The following is a 17,075-nucleotide window of genomic DNA, read 5'->3' as shown; positions in this document are numbered from 1 at the left end:
ATAACCAGTAGCCAAATTACCAAATTTGTTTTGAAAAATGTACAAAATTTAGATGTTTTCACGTAGCCTAGTAACTGGGCCACAATTTTATATTTATATTATTCGATATCATAAAAGCATAGTGATTTTAAAGAAAAGAGTTATTCTCATGTAAAATACAATTTGATAAACTGATAAATAATTGAAAATTTGTTGCACGACATAAGGTGAAGTTTAAATATGAAAATCTGTTTTCACCTCTTTTTCCAGTTCTGTTAACAATTAATTTCGGTAACGGGGTGGTCACAGTTTCAATTTATGGAGAAACGAAAAGACACAGTTGTAATGGCATTTCTACCGTGGTGTGTGTTCGGATATAGCTTGTCTCAGAATCGTTGTATTTCTTCATTTTCCTCAGGTTGTTCTTGGAATATTGCTCGTTCTGGACTTGGACGAGGTCTTAAAATGATGGATATATCAGCACCGGTTTGGGATTTTGGAAACCCACAGAAGATGGATACTTTGTATCACAGGTAGGTGGTGTGATTCTCAGTTTGTTCAGTTGGTAAGCTATACTGTGATGGAATATTGAGCTGTCTGTTTAATCTTCTGCGTCTTGTACAGCCGATGGCTGATGTCTGCAGGATGGGTGTCGACTTAAAATTTGAATTAATTGAAAATAAAAATGGTTCCATTAATTCATGATGTAGGGCTTCGTTTCAGCCGCATCTCATTTTTACAGCAGGCAGCCAACATAGGGAAATGTCGTTTTAGCGCGTGGTGGCGCCACCTCAAAAGTCAAGAGAAATTGCAATGGCATAAATAATGAACTTTGTGGTCACGTGCGATTCCGTATTGTTGACAAGCAGGATAAGCGTGGTTCTACGCAACATCAGTTTGCTTAATAAAAAAATAGGCGTGGGTTTTCAAGAGTATAAAATTACATGCAGCTCGACGCGTTAAAAATGATGTCAATTTTTTTAACAGGGGTATAGCCAACATTGAATCCGAAAATAAATATTTTTATGGCTGGTGTGGATGCAGTTCAGTATTACGGAAGCGGTACATTTAGTGTGTAGGCAAGTAGGTGTTAATTTTCTTTTTACGTGACCATTAAAAATGATAACATGTTTAGAGATTTCACCAGTAGAGAGAGGGAAAGAGCTGTCCCCACAAAGAGCACTGCGACACAGAAATGAAAGCCTGAACGTGCTTGGCGTTATGACGCGTGACTGCTTTTGCATAGTTGCATGCGCGTGGCACTGGTTTGAAGAATATTTTAATTGCTCCACCAAGGGCGTTTTGGAAATCTTTTACGCCACACGAAGTCATAATTTGCTCGTGTTCCATGAAGGCTACTGTTACCGTGTTGTGTGAGATGATACACCATGTGAAAAGCTCACTAAAGACGAAGTGTGTTCCGCTCTTGCTGGGGCGTCTTCCCTCCCGCCATCTCTCATACCCGCGCCCCGCCCCAGAATAAGAATTCAATGCTTTTGCAATGCCAGTCAGTCTAGCACTGCGGTAATGTGCTGACCTCCCTCTAGCGGGGAACTAGTTGAATTAAAAAATATATACATATCTGACGTTAAAGTCCAGCCAAACATGTATTTGTTTTAGTCTGAATAATCTGTCCTGCATAAATTGACTGTTCTTGTGTTGGCCATTATGATTCTCATTGCCTTCATTTTCCCCTAAATCTTGCCCTAATCATTTTTGACTTCATTTTTCCTTAAATCTTGAGCCCGCCGAATAAACATTATTAATCGCTTGAATAGTTTACCAAGCTATATATCTTTACTTTCAGTGTAACTGTCGTTTAATTTCGGTAATGAGGCTCAAACAGTGGACTGGTGCATACTTATGTGTAAGTTATATTGCTACAGGTAGAGCCACTATGGCGTTCATCAACACGCAATTTCGGTTCGTTGCATGGTCTGCATATTATTGCGCACGTTGATGGTAAGCACCCTCTAGTGGTTCTGGCACCAACACGTACGTCCTCGATGTACCAGCCCTTCACTCTAGCGGCGAACAGGAGGAATGTCTCCCGCCGCGACTCTACTATCCGATTCTGTGTTTGTCAGACTCGAAATCCGAGGGAGAGGAGCGAGCCGCCATTTTCCGAGCGTCGCTCTCCCAGAACAACAAAAAATATTCAAGATAAACGTGGTAGATATTGCCAGATTTGATCAAGAAAGAGTCTGGAATAAAGCAACGCGGAAAACAATTGATATTGAAAAACAGTCGGACCGGACAGGATCCAGTTTTTCGTTCTACAATATTAACTACCTAGCGAAGTCTGTTTCTTACTGGTTGTTGTTTCGCCCATTTCGTGATTACGAGATAAGAGCGACACGGGATAGCACACCGCGGAGCCCATTAGAAACGGGTTCGACTAGAAAGGAAGGGATTGTCCGCATTACGCTGTTATCCTTGTTATTATTTTTTTCTTTTTTATTTTCCTGCGAACTGCGGGGAATTGTTGCTGAAATTCCCCGGGACTCTGCCTCATCACGTGGTAGGTTCCTCCTTTTTCTTTGTTAGCTGTATAGCTAGCTAGCTTACTAGCTAGGCAGGCTGGGCGCCAGCTTGCTTGTTAGTTACTTTATTTCAACATTATCACCGTATAAAATGCAGACAAAATAAATTGTGTTGATATCCGTGCATTTCGCTGCACCCGTGAATGTAGCGTACGTAGCTGCCTTTGTACTGAGTGACTGGCTGACCTTTTAAATTTCTGTCCGGCTACATAGACTATATAGATAGCAAAGTAGCTAGCTACGTTATTTGTTGTAATTTTGTAAAGTTATTTTTTTTATAACCAAAGATAAATTGCCGATGGAAATGATGATGTAATAAGTTGGTTTTATTGCAGTAATATTTGGTTGAACTTAGCTGGATGGCTAGCTAACAGCTTCACTTCGCCTGAAAACGTTAGCGCTATCTACCGTTCTTAAAAACGGTCTGTCCTTGGCTTGTAAGCAAGCTTTAGATGAATCGGTTTGAAATGCTAACATTTGGTGACTAGCGAGCGTACTACAAAATTATTGTAGCGTCAGCCAGCTTATTTAGTTTTTACCCTTTAGCTAGTTTGCTCATTTGACGAAATAACGTTCGCTCACAGAATTCATTCTTGGCTGGGGATACAGTGAGGTGGCTAACGTTATCAAGCAAGTAGGTTGCAAGTTAAGTTAGACGAGGGTTGTAACTAGAGAGTTAAAACTTTTTGCTTATTTGTTTGCATCTTTTTTATTGGCACATGTGTGCGTTTTAGAGTTTATTTTGATTTTTTTTCGTCGTTAGGCCGACGTTGGGTAATGTAATTTACGCGTAACCCGTATATGTGAGTGAATGGGTCAATAAACTTGAGCGCGCCCCATGCTCATCGGTGTATTACGTTGGCTAGCTAGCTTGTATCGATATATCATTTCTACGTATTTTGCAATATTCGCAGTAAAGGTGTGTATGGAATTTTAAGGCGCCACGTTTTCTCTCACCGTTTGCTAGCTTGGTAAAACAAAGTGCCTTATCAGTACCTAAACGTGCCAGCCTTCGCGCCTGAGGCTAAATTGGGGCTTTAACATAAGTTATAGCTCACTACTTAGTTGAACGAGGATTATTGGGAAATGAATGTGTCCTGAGTTTGGACAGTGTCTAACGAATGCAGTTTGGCTCTAAGCCTTACACAGTGACACAGGTTCAACATCCGAGGCGTTTTAAATATCCGTCTTTTGGCATATTGTGACAACAATAACGTTACCTCATCTGATTTGAGCGGACGGGGGAGTTTTCTGTAACTGGGTGAATTACATAATCTGCCTTTTGAGTTCTGGCGGTGCACATACTGTCACTAGCCCCTGCTGTAGCTACATTGTTTTTTTTATTTTAGCTACTTTTAAGATCCTGCCTAACCAGGTAATCAGTTTTGTTCTATTTTCTTTGTAGTTCGTATTAACTAAATATATGGTTCCCTTAATGAACCTACGTTGAACTTTAACCTGATTATTTGCTCGCTTTGTAATCTATTATGCACAATTTGCCTGTCTTTGCTTAAGCTTTCATGATTTAGACTAGATATTTAAATTTTTTAAAATTATTTTTGCACTAAACATTCTATCCACAGTTTTGCCATGTGTTTGTCCAAAAATAAATCTTGTTCTGATGACTTTGTGCTTGGACGGGTCTCTCCCTGATTGAGGGTTTATATTTGAATATTAAAGCAGCAGTTTTGTTGCTTTCATTATGATGTAGGCAGTCAAAAGACCTTTGTATTTATGGAAGGTTCAGGGTTGGGTAGCTGTGTGATTCTTCTTAACTGGTTTCAAAGTACATAGATGTGAAAACCACAGGGCAACCCAAGGGCAAGCATCAGATGCTTTAACTGCTTCGAAGTAATGAACAGGGGCACATCTTCTCCTCCCCCTAGTCAGCCTTTGGTACCAACCTGCATAAAAGCTGATTGACACACAAATGTTTGCATCAGGTTGGAAAACATTCATAATCACTGACTAACCTGATCACTGCTCAGCATTTTTTTTTTTTAAAAGATCTGACTCATTCAACACCTCAAAATGACCGTATCATTTCATGTATGGTGGCCACAGACGAGCTTGTCTTTGACTGAGTCGGAGCTTGGAAAGAAGGGAATGTAAGCCAGCCAGGTGTGTCGCTGGTGACTGAAGTCGTATTTGGCCCTTCAGTCCCCACTCGTGTAAGCATTGGTGTGGAAATGCTGCCCCTTAACTCCAGATCTGAAGAATGTGCTCCCTTAATCCCAGCTCTGTGACTGTGCATTGGAGCAAAAGCAGAAGGTCAGTGGTTGGAAAATGTTTTAACATAATGTCCTGTCAGTGATTCTGTGGCCCTCAGTGCAAGTGTGTGCATGCGGTAGTCATAAATGTTCTGCATGCTTTGTATAGTTTTCATTTTGTAGGTGAGGGAGGTGCTGAAGCATTGCCTTTATTTTGAGCTTTTGGTTTATTTTTGTCCTTTTGTGGTCAAAGGCAGTGGAAGTGAATGTAGGTAACAACCCCTTTATCAAGATATTTCAGCAGTTGTGCATAACCTTCATCTGGCGATTGAGGGGGAGAGGGCAATGAAATGTAGTGTTGCTGTTGAAATTGGATTTCTTGAGACTGTTTAAAAAAAAATAAAAAAAAACTGGGTAATCTTCTTTAAAACCAGATGTTTGGACCTTTATTTACCAGTGAAATCTTGCATAAATAAAGGCACTGTGAAATAACTTGAATATCTATTGAATTGCATGTTGAAATTCCATAAATATGAATATAGGAAATGTAATTTGTCAGCATAGGTTAAAAGGCTGTTGAACGCTCCACATATTCTTTAAACTTGCTTGTATACAGTGTTTTACATTTTAACCAGTATGGTAATTGTCATGTCTTGGTACTCTGGATAATCCTAATTCAAGGCTTTTAGAAAGCAAAACCATCTGAAGGAGAATAAACACATCATTGGCACCTTGAATCCTCTAATTCATTTGTGATCGCTCAGGGGTCATGCCTGTGCTTCATTACCTGTGCTCACCTTGAGCCTGATTTAGACTAAATTTTACATGGGAACACATACTTGAAGGTGTGTGTGTGTGTGTGTTTCTGTTTCCTATAGAACATGGATACTCAAATCTGGACTTTGAATCCAAATCCAGCCCTGGTTTCTTTTCCCCCTTGGTAATTAATGAAGCAGTTAGTGCTACTGATTGGCTAGACTCTATTCACACCTGACTTCCAGGTAAAGGGAGGGTGGAAAACCAGCAGTTCTTGGACCTCGAAGGCCGTGATTTGAGTAACGGCTCGAGAATGTCAAAATGCGGGCAGTGGAGGAAACCTTTCAGGAAGTGAGGTGGTGTGGAGAAGAAGGCTGGGAGGTGTTGGCTGAACTCCACTGATCCGGCCTCTAGAAAGTTCAGAACCAAGATTAGAAGGACCTTGCAGACATGTGTCCCTTAGGACCAGGAGGGACATAGGATAGGATGGCTAATCCAGCTGTAAGGGAAGGGACAGTCACTGGCCTCTTGTTTATGTTGTTTATGCTGTCATTGTAACCTTCCTGAAATAACCAGCCGTCGACATGATTCTCACACACGTCTAGTCACATGAGAATTGGGTAGATGGCTGGGTAACCCTTATTTCGTAAAATGAGGGCAAATGAGTGTGAATATAGTGACACTTGTGCATTTTGCCAATTAGGCTCATATCCATTTCCATGCAGTTCCTGCAGCATTGATGTTAACATTCTGTTAACATGGTGGAAATTTTAGGGTTTAGCTGGAAAGAAGGTTAGCACGGGCACTTTATTTTCTGAGATTTATCATGGTGTCATTCAGAATATTGTAATTGCTTAAAACAATTGGTATCGGTGCAAAGCCTCTCCGTAATTGTGTTTAAAGGTGGGAGATCCTTTCATTTGGATACCTTTTGTGTTGTTGTGGAATCAGTTTGTTTCCTTCAGTGAAACTGTGAATAGGCCCATGTGGGAATAGCCAGGACAGCTGTTCTTTGACAAAATGTGCTTTGAAAGAACAATTTAAAATATTTCTTTCATTTCCTTGGAGCTGAGAAGGCTTTTTTTATATAAAGCAAAGTAGTTTGAATCGTAGTCAAATGTCTTCACAAAACCGAGTGTTGGAGCACAATCTGTTACTGTATGTAACTTAACTTTTAAGTTGTAAACTGCTTGGTCTCCACAGGCTTGTAAGCTATTTCCTGGCCATATGTTCAATTAAAAATGGTATACATACATGTAAGGCATTAGTCATGCATTGTGGATGCTTTTCTTAAGTCAGGTAAGTTTGAAGCATGATCTGCTTTGTTGAAACTGGCTGGGATTCAGTAAATATTGACCCTGAACTTTGACATACATTTATAAGGAATCATAATTTTTCTCACTCACAGACAGTTTGAGTTAATCGTGAGAACTCACCAAACTGAGTCTGTGGGGCGGGGGAAGTGTAAGTAACGTTTGCATTTACTTGGAAGGCTGCTTTGGGCTATCACTTTTGCAGTTCCCCGTGTCAGTTGGTTGAGCCTTAACTGCCATTTCCCCCCATTGACATCACACTTTATTTCAATGAAATAATACTGTAATTGTTCAACTGCTGGAAAGAGACTTTTAGCAAATGAAACAAAAGTATACAGCGAAACCATAGTTCATTTGTAGGTTATAATTTTCTCCTGAATGCAAAATCTGAAAGGTTTTTGAAGCATGAATGCGGGCACTTTCTTCCAGGATTGCCCAACTTTTTTTCTTTTTACCCTTTTCAATCTTTTATTCAGTGAATGTCAAGTGTCCCCTGTCCCCCCTCATGCATTTTGTGAAATGCACTAATTGCATTAGCGCTCATGGTTACTAACTTAATGCATACGAATTCTTTCTTAGTTCTGGTGAAGTATAGATGAGTGAAAACCTCTTTGCTAAATGTCTGTGTGCGCATTCCTCTTGAATTTGTACATGTATATAATTGATCGTTGCTCTCTGCTCAACTCATTACGTAGATACGTTTTGTGTGGAAACGATTTAGAGAAGTCCATTTGTATCACAGAATGGGAAATTATACTTTCGAATATTGGTCCACGGTCTTGTCTGTGGTTCTGCCATTCAGGAGTTTTCAAATACTGCGGAGTTTCACTGAGAGCCGTCCCTTTCATTGTGCGGCGAATGCAGCCATGAAAATGAGTAGGTTAATGTAATTACAGACCTCCTTCGCAGTTAATTCAATGCGACCGGCGCAGACTTGCATGGTGGCTGTCTCTGTACAGGGGGCCGCTGTTTGTACGCTATGGAATGGCTCTGATTGTTCCACTAGGGTGGGCTTATTTATGTTCCCGCTTACTTTGTGTGTGTGAACAAGAGGCAAGAAGTGGTTCTTGACTGTTCTGTGTTCATAACGAGCGAGAGCGATTGTCTGTTTTTGGAACTGGCGCCGAACTGCTGCCGTGCAGATGGGCGCGAGGAGCAAGCTGAAAACAGGCTTTGATGGAGAGACCGTGCCCTTAAGACAGCGTTCGGTTTGGTGCGCGTTGAGTTTGAATAGCGATGGCAGTACCGTATCTTGGGTGTGTGCCCTGCAGTCCTTGAGGTGGCTGGTGGTTTCTGACTTGGCGATTAGAAAGAATAGATTTACGGTGTCGTTTGTCGCCGGAGAGCTGGACGTTTCATTAAATGGACTTTTGACCTGACTTACGGCGGAACTTGGTTATACTCAGTCCTGTAAGCAAGAGATGCCACCTGGAATGGAACTTCTCTGGGGTGCTCATTTTCGTCTGCCATGGTGTATGTAGGATGAATGAGGCATGAGCATGATAAAGACACAAAAAATAAACGGGTACGTTTTCGCGAGATCGGTGGCGGTCATATTAACAGACTTTTACTTCGACTGTACTGGGGGGGGGTTAGGGTAATTTAGGGGGTAATTTTTTTTTCTTCTGATGGTCAAAATCTTTGCTCTTCTCTTGTTAAAGTGCTTCCGCTTTCCTTGTCGCCAGTGACTGTAAAGCCTTGCTTCCTTCAGTTAATAGACATCTTGGCTGTGTGAGGGCATCTTAAAGCCCCCTTGTTGTCGGTGAGTATTGTCTGGGGCCTCACCAGAGGGTGTCCGATGTCCGCCCAGGGCCTCGGGATTGAAAAAGAGGCTGCTTGAGATTTGGTTCTTCCTTCTTTTCCCAGGCAGTTCAGTACAGTGAATTCTGAAGAAATCTCAATCTGCATAGTTGGCTTTACTTAAGGCCTGAGGCCAGTAATTTTACCTGAACTGGCTCTACCTTGGCTTTCCTTTTTAAGTGGTTTGAGCTTTTTAAATTATTATTATTATTTTTTTTAATAACCCTGCAAGCATTGAAATGATGACTGAGTACGTGCTTGAAACATGCCACACTGAGCTTGAACTTGTGTTCACAATTAGGTACAGTCTAGGGTAGACGAAGTGCAGTGTTCTGTTTGTTAAAGGGCGTAGTTTGACTCCTGTAGCATTTTGACTGTCCACCGTGCCTGTCGCACCCTCTTCAGTCCCCGGACGGCATCCTCAGTATTGCGGTCTGTGAGTGGGAAAACCTCCCGAAGGCACCGCATTTAAAACCGTTCAGTGGGGGGGGACTTCCAGTGGGGTTCACCTTTGAGGACGCTAGTCTCAATTCATGAGCCGCGTTTCTCACCTTCCAGTGACACTTCAGTTGAAGCCCTTGCTCTCCTTGCCCATTTTCCGGCGCAGTTGGGGTCCGCGCCAGGTGGGGTTGCTGATTTGGGTGAAACCTTCCCTCCGCTCATTGATTCAGTTTACTTAACTTGTCCGCTAACAGTATTGGTATGATTTGCAGAATTGCTGCCCTTGCCCTGCCATTATCTTCCTTTTGAATGTGCTGCAACAAACGCATGGCTGTATAAGATTTAATTGCTCTTGTAGTCCATTTCAGGAAGCAAAGGTCAGTATAGGAAGGTAACTGTGCTTTAAACATGTCCTGCTGGGAGCGTGTTTCTTTATTTATATTGTTTATGTGTTGGAGAGTGTGCAGATGAAAGTGATAGTAAAGCTGCCTTGAAGTGTGCGTCTCACAGATCTGTTGAAAATATTATTGTAGTGTAATTGGTTTACATTTCCGAGCTCGTGCTACTTGTGATGTCACGTTACCCTTTAATGCTCCTGGGCCTGTGCTTGCCAGTTGTGCAACTGTCTCTCAGGGGAGTTCTGTCTGTGATTTGCTCTCAGTGTGAACCCATAACTACCCCCACACTGCTGCCCGTAATGGAGAATGTCCCTTTTTTCCCCCCTCTGCAGGGACCAATTCAGATGATATCTTGCAGCTTATGTTTATCAAATAAGCATTTAGTTGCACATGCTTGAAACCAGCTAGTTTGCAGTATGTTTTAGACTACCTTAATTGTGATTTTATATATATATATATATATATATATATTTAAAAATAATCTTCGACATCATTACCAAATTCTTGGCAGGCAGGTTAACCAGCTTGCAACTTAAATATCTGAAATGTAGTCTCCCTCATTACTGCCCTCATGTCAATCTTACACTGTCATCTATTACTATGTATGAACAAGAGTGCTGCTCCTATCCCTTCTGTACAATAGTCTATCTTAAATTGGCAAGATATGAGGGCAAGATGACTATCTACTCAGTTTTCCTCTCCTTTAAAGCGAACAAGCTGTTTTAGTTAATGTTTAGTGTAATAGTAAGTAAAGAATTACAAGCATTTCAATATGGAACCATCTGGGTTTCAGTTGGCTAGCTGCCATTCCATACTTTTATTGTAATTATTTTTTATTTTTCTACCTCAGTTGTGAATTAAACGAGTGAAATCTAATTTGAAAATCCACTTATTAGTGAAGTAGTTTGTAGTTTGGCACTTAGTAGTTTGCCTGGCTTGTCAGCACTGTTTGTGTTGTGCATCAATTTGTCATTGTTTATCATCTAATTCATGTCTCCAGGCTCCAAAGCTTTAAAAATAGATATTAGTGAAAATACCACTTTGTAATAGAGCGACTTCTGGTCAAGCTATTTTTGTATTGTTTTTATTGAAACTGCTCATTGAACTTGTTGCGTTTCTTCGTTATTAGGCTAATATGCAAACTCCAGAACGCAAGCCTCTGTGCAGCCTCTACAAAATAACACATTTTATGCAAATGTGGGTTGCCTATGAGATTCATTGCAGTTTTGATGACATGTTATCACATGCTAATAACAATACTCAGTATGCATGTCTATTCAGCCATTTAAGCTTTTTGTTTGTTTTGTTTTTAAGTTGATAGCATATATAGTGAGTGTCTCTGAACACCCAAGATGTGACTTGCTCAGAATGGCAGTAGTCTTTAGGAATTCAAAATTCAAATTTTTTTCATTTGTTAGAATGTTATACACATTTCCATTTTGATGCTTGGTTTTCAAATATTGTGGTGCCAAATGTCTTTGGAGCCTATATGTTTATGTATATGTTTCATGGCCAAAAGTATGTGGACACATGACAGCCTACATCATCTCATCCAAAATTATGGGCATTAGTATGGAGTTGGTCCACTCTTTGCTCCTGTAACAAACTCCACTCTTCTGGGAAGGCTTTATATCAGATGTTGGAGCATTGCTGCTGGGATTTGCTTCCATTCAGCCAGAACAGCATTTGTGATTGGGCGATTAGGCCTGGCTCACAGCTTGCCTTCCAATTGGAAGGTGTTGGATGGGGTTGAGGTCAGGGCTCTGTGCAGGCCAGTCAAGTTCTTCCACACTGTTCTCGACAGAACTGTTTCTATATGGACCTTGCTGTGTGCCTGGGGTCAGGAAACAGGAAAGGGCCTGCTCCAAACTGTTGGGGAAGCACAGAATAGTCTAGAATGTGATTGCATGCTGTAGCATTAAGATTTGCCTTCACTGGAACTGAGGGGCCTAGCCAAAACCATGAAAAAAGACCGAGGAACATTCGAATACTGTATATATTCAGATAGTGTAGCTATATATTCTCTCTATGAAAGTTGTTTTTTTACATTTTATATCTGTATTGTAATGCAGAGTTTTTTAAAAGTCTTATTTTCTTTCTGAGCATTGTAATTGGATAGGCTATATAGAACAACGTGTCAAATTATTGCCAGTCAACAGCCCATAGTTGTACTGCATTGTCAACGCACATTGGTGAATGTTTGAATATGAAGAACTGTACATCATTATCGACCTGGTTTAAGGGTAATAAATTAATAAAATGATATCTAGCCAAGCCTAGGACTTTGTTATTGATTTCATGATTCGTAGTCAACAACTGTTCCTGTGAAAGCAGTTTACAACTTTAAATAAACCCTCATGTTGTTGTCCCGCCTTAAATTCCTTGCCTCCAAAGTCTTCAGTTTTTCCCTTGCGTGTTAAAATGCACGTTTAGTGGTTACAGAGAATGGCTGTTTTATGGGAACACAGCAGTGTAGAATGGTTATTTCTTTATTGGCTGTTGGAAGTACCTCACTGTTGCTACAGCGAGCAGAAATGGCTGGATTTCTGGACTTGTGTCCACGGGCAGCTTGGGTGTTGCCTGTTGGAGCAAGTGTAACCTTTTGCAGTGTCTGATGTGTTTTGTGTAATAATGTTTTAAATGCGTAAGACTTAAGGGGGTGCATGTGCTCTTGTCAACAGTGGTAGAAAACAAGTGGCACATCTGCTAGGGAAATGAAAGCTGAATCGAGGCCAAAGGCTGAATGCATTTATGCCGCATTATGGGAAAGGGGGATGGATCTGCTGACTAGCACAGGTGCTGGACAGCTCGGTTTGGATTCCTGCATTCTAGCTCTTACCAACAGCATTCTTCTGATTGTCCTTAGTGTGCATTAAATACCTCAGCCAAATCTGGTTTTAAGGGCGACATGTTGCAAAATCTTTTGCTAATGCAAGGTTAGACAGCTGTCTGGGTGTGCAGTGACTTGTACGCACCCATGTGCAGAACAGTGTGCCATATTGCGCAATCATGTGACAGCCTCGTGTCCAATAAGGGGCCGATTCCTTCAAATGACACCATAACCGGAAGCTGATTGATGCAGGTTTTGTAGATCCACCATTTTTGCAATTAACACCAGTCTCCGCAATATAAAAAGTGTATACTTCCGTGGCCAAAATGTTTGCGCATGTTTTTGATGACCATAAAGGGATCCAGTGCAAATGAGGAAGGGGGGAGTAGCTTCTTCATTTTATTTAAATGGAATGTGTGTGCCTAGAGAAACATTCATACCACTACAGAATCCTCTCCAAACGTACGTTTCGACACGCACTCAGGCATACGCAAATGGTATCCTCAATGCTCAAACTTAACCAAATGCTTTTTGTGAAATCATTTCTAGAAATTCCCTGGCATTCCGCATTTGTGTAAATTCCAGTTTTTAAACCCAGATTCTGTGATTCTGTCCACAAAAAAGTTACATATGAGACCCTATTTATGTGTACTGGTATTTCTGGGCTACCAAAACATCAGTTGGGCCATCAGATTTGGGCCTTTTTGGTAGCCCAAAGGACTACCACACCAATTAACAAGACTTCTCAGATGGCTTCTCTAGTTCCATATTTAGAGGGTTACTATCATTACCCAATAAAGATGGCTTTGTAATTTAAAAAAGCAAAGCAAAAACAAAGGAATTTTTAAGAATAGTATCCTGCCCTGGAAGTCATTACACATTTGTATGCCAGACTTTGACATTGTAAAATAAATAAATAAATAAATAAAACGGGGGGAAATGTTGTTGGAGCACCAGTACATTGAAGGTCATCCCAAAGCACACAGTATCTGATGATGTGTTGTGGCAGTGATCACCTTTCTCCCCAGGCAAATAAGAACTTTGACTCACCTTTTTTAAATTTTTGTACTGCTTTAACGGTAACACAAATAAAACAAAGCAAAGGCCTTTAAAGTGCTGTGTTCTTATAAAGGACACAGCAAACCGATTCATCATTCCATATCACAATAAGCACCCTTCTTTGCTTTCAGAGGCCACATTCAGTTCCTTGTTTGCTAGTTAGTAAGCCATTACGCACTAGTTTCTGCCCTGGCAACGTTGTAATCTAACACTAACAGAAACCCTTGCCGCCTTGAGATGTGGCTGAATCTAACTTGGTGCAAACTTTCCACTATAGAATGTTCTAGATCACTTGTAAGTTGTACTGCTTTGTTCGGGAACATATTTTGGAAATATGGTTCGGTGCAGTGCTGCCTCCAAGCTTTGTGCGTATAGATACAGCTTAATTGAGAAACACTCAGGTTGTCAGTGTACACTTGTTGGATGAGGTTGAATGCGTCACCCCATCCTAAACATCCTTAACAGTTACGTGATGCATTGTTGATTCTGTGTACATTCACTTGATATGTTTTACCACCACTTGTCAGGAATGGGAAATGGACGACTATGCCTCCAGTTTCTTAAGAAATTAAGGTTTTCCATTTTATTTTTCAGTTGCACTGGCCCTGTTTGGTAGCGGTTAATGTAGAAGTAACTATAACGCAGGTCTTTAGAATTGTATCATTATTAATCCCCCTGCCGTGGCTATTTTATTGTACCATTAGCGTCATGTTCCCAGTACCTCTGTTTTACAAATCAGGATTGTTTGCAGTGCAGGCCAGCAAGTGAAAATCTCTCATGTTTATTTTTGTTTTGCCATGGGTGGTACCTCCCAAACTGTGATATGCAGACTCTATATTCATTAGCCAGAAAAAGCCCTTCCGGCTGTGTTTCGCAAGATCATACATTGCAAGTCCTCTGATTGAAAATTGCACCAAAGCACAAATCCGCCTGTGTCAAGCACAAGTGCAAAGCACTCTATTTAAATATTTCGGGTCAGGATGCAGACCCCCCTACTCCATTGAGATGGTACACGTTCCTTTCATGTCGCCTGCAAATATGGCGCAAGTCACAATTGTTTGATTTTCAAAGTTCAGTATGAAGGTGATATTTTAAGTAGCATTTGCAATCTTAATTATCATAAATTTCTGACTGACCTTTTATCCTTGAGGCAGTACATTTTCTTTTTAGTATATGTATTTTCAGTGCATAAAAAAACATCCAGGTGCTGAATGTCACTTTGATGGACATCAGAAGAAATATACCTCACTGAATGAATTTGAAGCATGAGGCAAAACGGGTTATGATGGTCTCTTTGTTTGGGGTGTTAATGTGGTGACCAGCCATGTGCTACTGGTAATGTCTTGTGTGTGTATTGAAGGGAAACTTTCACGGAAATGGGGGCATTAGAATACTTTGAATAAGTGTGAGATCATTTGGAGAGGATTCACAGTGAGGGGATCATTTGCAGGGGTTTTCCTGGCTCAAAATAGGACTTAGAACTGCGGTCTGGCTTTTCTGCCGCTGCCTCGAAGCGTTATCTCACTGTATGTCACTACATTTGGAATGTACTAAAGTTCTGTAAAGTCTTCAAGAGAACACCACAATGCATTGATGCAGATTATAAAAAAGAAACGTTTGGCGAAAATAAAACAATTGCAATTTTTAATTCCAGTTAACACATTGTAAGGGGTAATATCACAGCATGTCTTGCAATACATTTTTTTTTTTTGTCACTCAAAACTTAGGGTACAATATTAGACTTAACTTAATGAATCCACATAGATGGCACCTTCATGTATTTAAATAATTATTATACATTCACTCAAAGAATGCTTGCACCATCCTTATTTGTCACTGGTGTTACTTGTAGGGGACAGTTGCCATAAATGTAACCGTTTGTGGATTTTGGTCATTTACTCAGGAAATACTTATATATCACTATGGAATTTTACAGTAAATGAAAACACCCTATGATGTGCATACGCTGGTGTTTTTTTTTCTGCGCATACTAATATTAATCACGAAAACACATTTCCAATGGTATCATGAGACCAGCCACATCCTCAGATTATGAGGCATGTGGCTTTATTCACTCACAAGCACAGTCATAACTTGCCGTGAAGTGAGTTATGGCAACATCCAAATTGATGAGGAAAGTAGCTTTTGTTTGTCTAAACACCCACGAAAGCTTTAACCAAGCGAATGGCCCGCCATACAGACCAATCTGGTGTGTGCTCATTATAAACGCCTGTGTCCGGGTGGCTGTTTTTTAAAATTCTGAATTTTTCCCCCCCTCTCCCCCCAGCGGTCACTTGGTGCATGAAGAACATGTGGCTATTTCGACGTAGCAAGCATATCAGCTAAACACGTTTAACATTCAACACTAGACTAACTTAAAAAGTCCAGACACGCTCATGAGCAAAACTGAATTAATCTTTGAAATAATTCATTTGCATAGAATTGCCATATCCCAAACTTTCATTCCATTGTAAAGAGATTGTTTATTTGCACAAACCATTAGTGCATGTTTTGGATATTTTCGTGGAATTGTGTCCTATTATTTTGCATAATGATGTATAACTTCAAGTCCGCAGATCCCTCTTGAATAAACTGGCCAATTGACCTATAAAACGCCGTTATGAAGGTAGGCAGTTTCTGTTGAATATAAGGTCTGTAGCGGACGCCTGACTGACAAGCAGCAATGGTTGTCAGCACTATCCGTCTTATTCTTTTACCATGACCATCTTGTACCAATAAATGCTCAGACTATTGGTAATTGTTCTATGGGTGTCCCCCCGCCCCCCGCCCCCATGCCATATAGGTAGCTTGAAAAAAACAATTTGTCAGCCCACCGAAGACATTTCAGTGTTCGAAAAACCCTGATTTCAAACAACCATAACTTGTAACATGCGAGTGGGTTGTGAAATAAGCTCCAGATGTTTTCCATCTATTTCTGGCGTGTTGATAAATCACTGGGAGAATTGGGTTTCTGTATCGGCAGAGGCTGCCCCTTCGAGAGGGAGTTCTTCATCGTACGTAGCATTTTAGAGTGGGTAAAACCCGGATTCATGCTTCCGGAATCCTCCGTGCTGCTGTCATTTTAAAGCACTCCCGAATGAACGCGTCATCGGTTTGTTTCACGTGATATTGCAAGACAGCAAATAGACCCCACGACAGTGAATAATACCGAATCATACGTTTGTAGTTCGCTTCAAAAAAGCGTATGTTGCTTTTATTGACGGGACGTGATGGATACATACTGTTCCTGGAAATGTACTGTTAAAGTGAACAGCTGGGTCCATTGAAACCGACTTCATCGCTAGACACCTCGGTGATATTGGAAAAATAGGCAAATCGGAAGACGCTTTGTCCAGTACAATCATCCCTTCTGTTTGTGCTGGTCTTGCATCTTTAAAAATGTATGCCGGGGAGATCCATCCTTGAGTTTTGTGTGGCAATCCGTTCCAAAATCAGTGTTTTCACAGATCAGTTTGAAAGTAGGACGTCTCAGCAAATAATTATGTAGTTGCCTTTCTTTTTTTTTCTTTTTTTGAGCATTTTGAGTAATATATATTTTGACAGTGTAGCTCCAGGAATTTGACTGTAGTTAAAACGACCACGATTGCTTCAATAGCCCACGTATTAGTGGATATATCGAATCCCTTGAGCGCCGACGGTTTGACCAGCTACATGCTGCAGACGAGGCTTTAAAGGACTTGTCGAGATGCGGGTTCCATATTGTTTAACTGTCAACAGCTTTCTTT

General features: G+C 40.7%; 1 protein-coding gene across 2 annotated transcripts in view; it reads left to right on the top strand.

The window, feature by feature from the left end:
* Nucleotides 1–1,085: 1,085 nt before the first annotated feature.
* Nucleotides 1,086–17,075, top strand: part of kansl1a (KAT8 regulatory NSL complex subunit 1a) — a 62,029-nt gene continuing 46,039 nt past the window's right edge. Inside the window, exon 1 of one of the 2 annotated variants that reach the window (XM_064321764.1) lies at nucleotides 1,086–2,500. The gene's annotated coding sequence lies outside the window, so the exon portion shown is untranslated. The remainder of the gene's footprint in view (nucleotides 2,501–17,075) is intronic. The other variant, XM_064321763.1, reaches the window with a different exon arrangement.

Source organism: Anguilla rostrata, chromosome 2, assembly GCF_018555375.3.
Source record: "Anguilla rostrata isolate EN2019 chromosome 2, ASM1855537v3, whole genome shotgun sequence".
In the NCBI taxonomy this organism is placed as follows: Eukaryota; Metazoa; Chordata; class Actinopteri; order Anguilliformes; family Anguillidae; genus Anguilla; species Anguilla rostrata.
The sequence above is the reverse complement of the archived record's forward strand: the minus strand, read 5'-3'. Positions and strand labels throughout refer to the sequence as shown.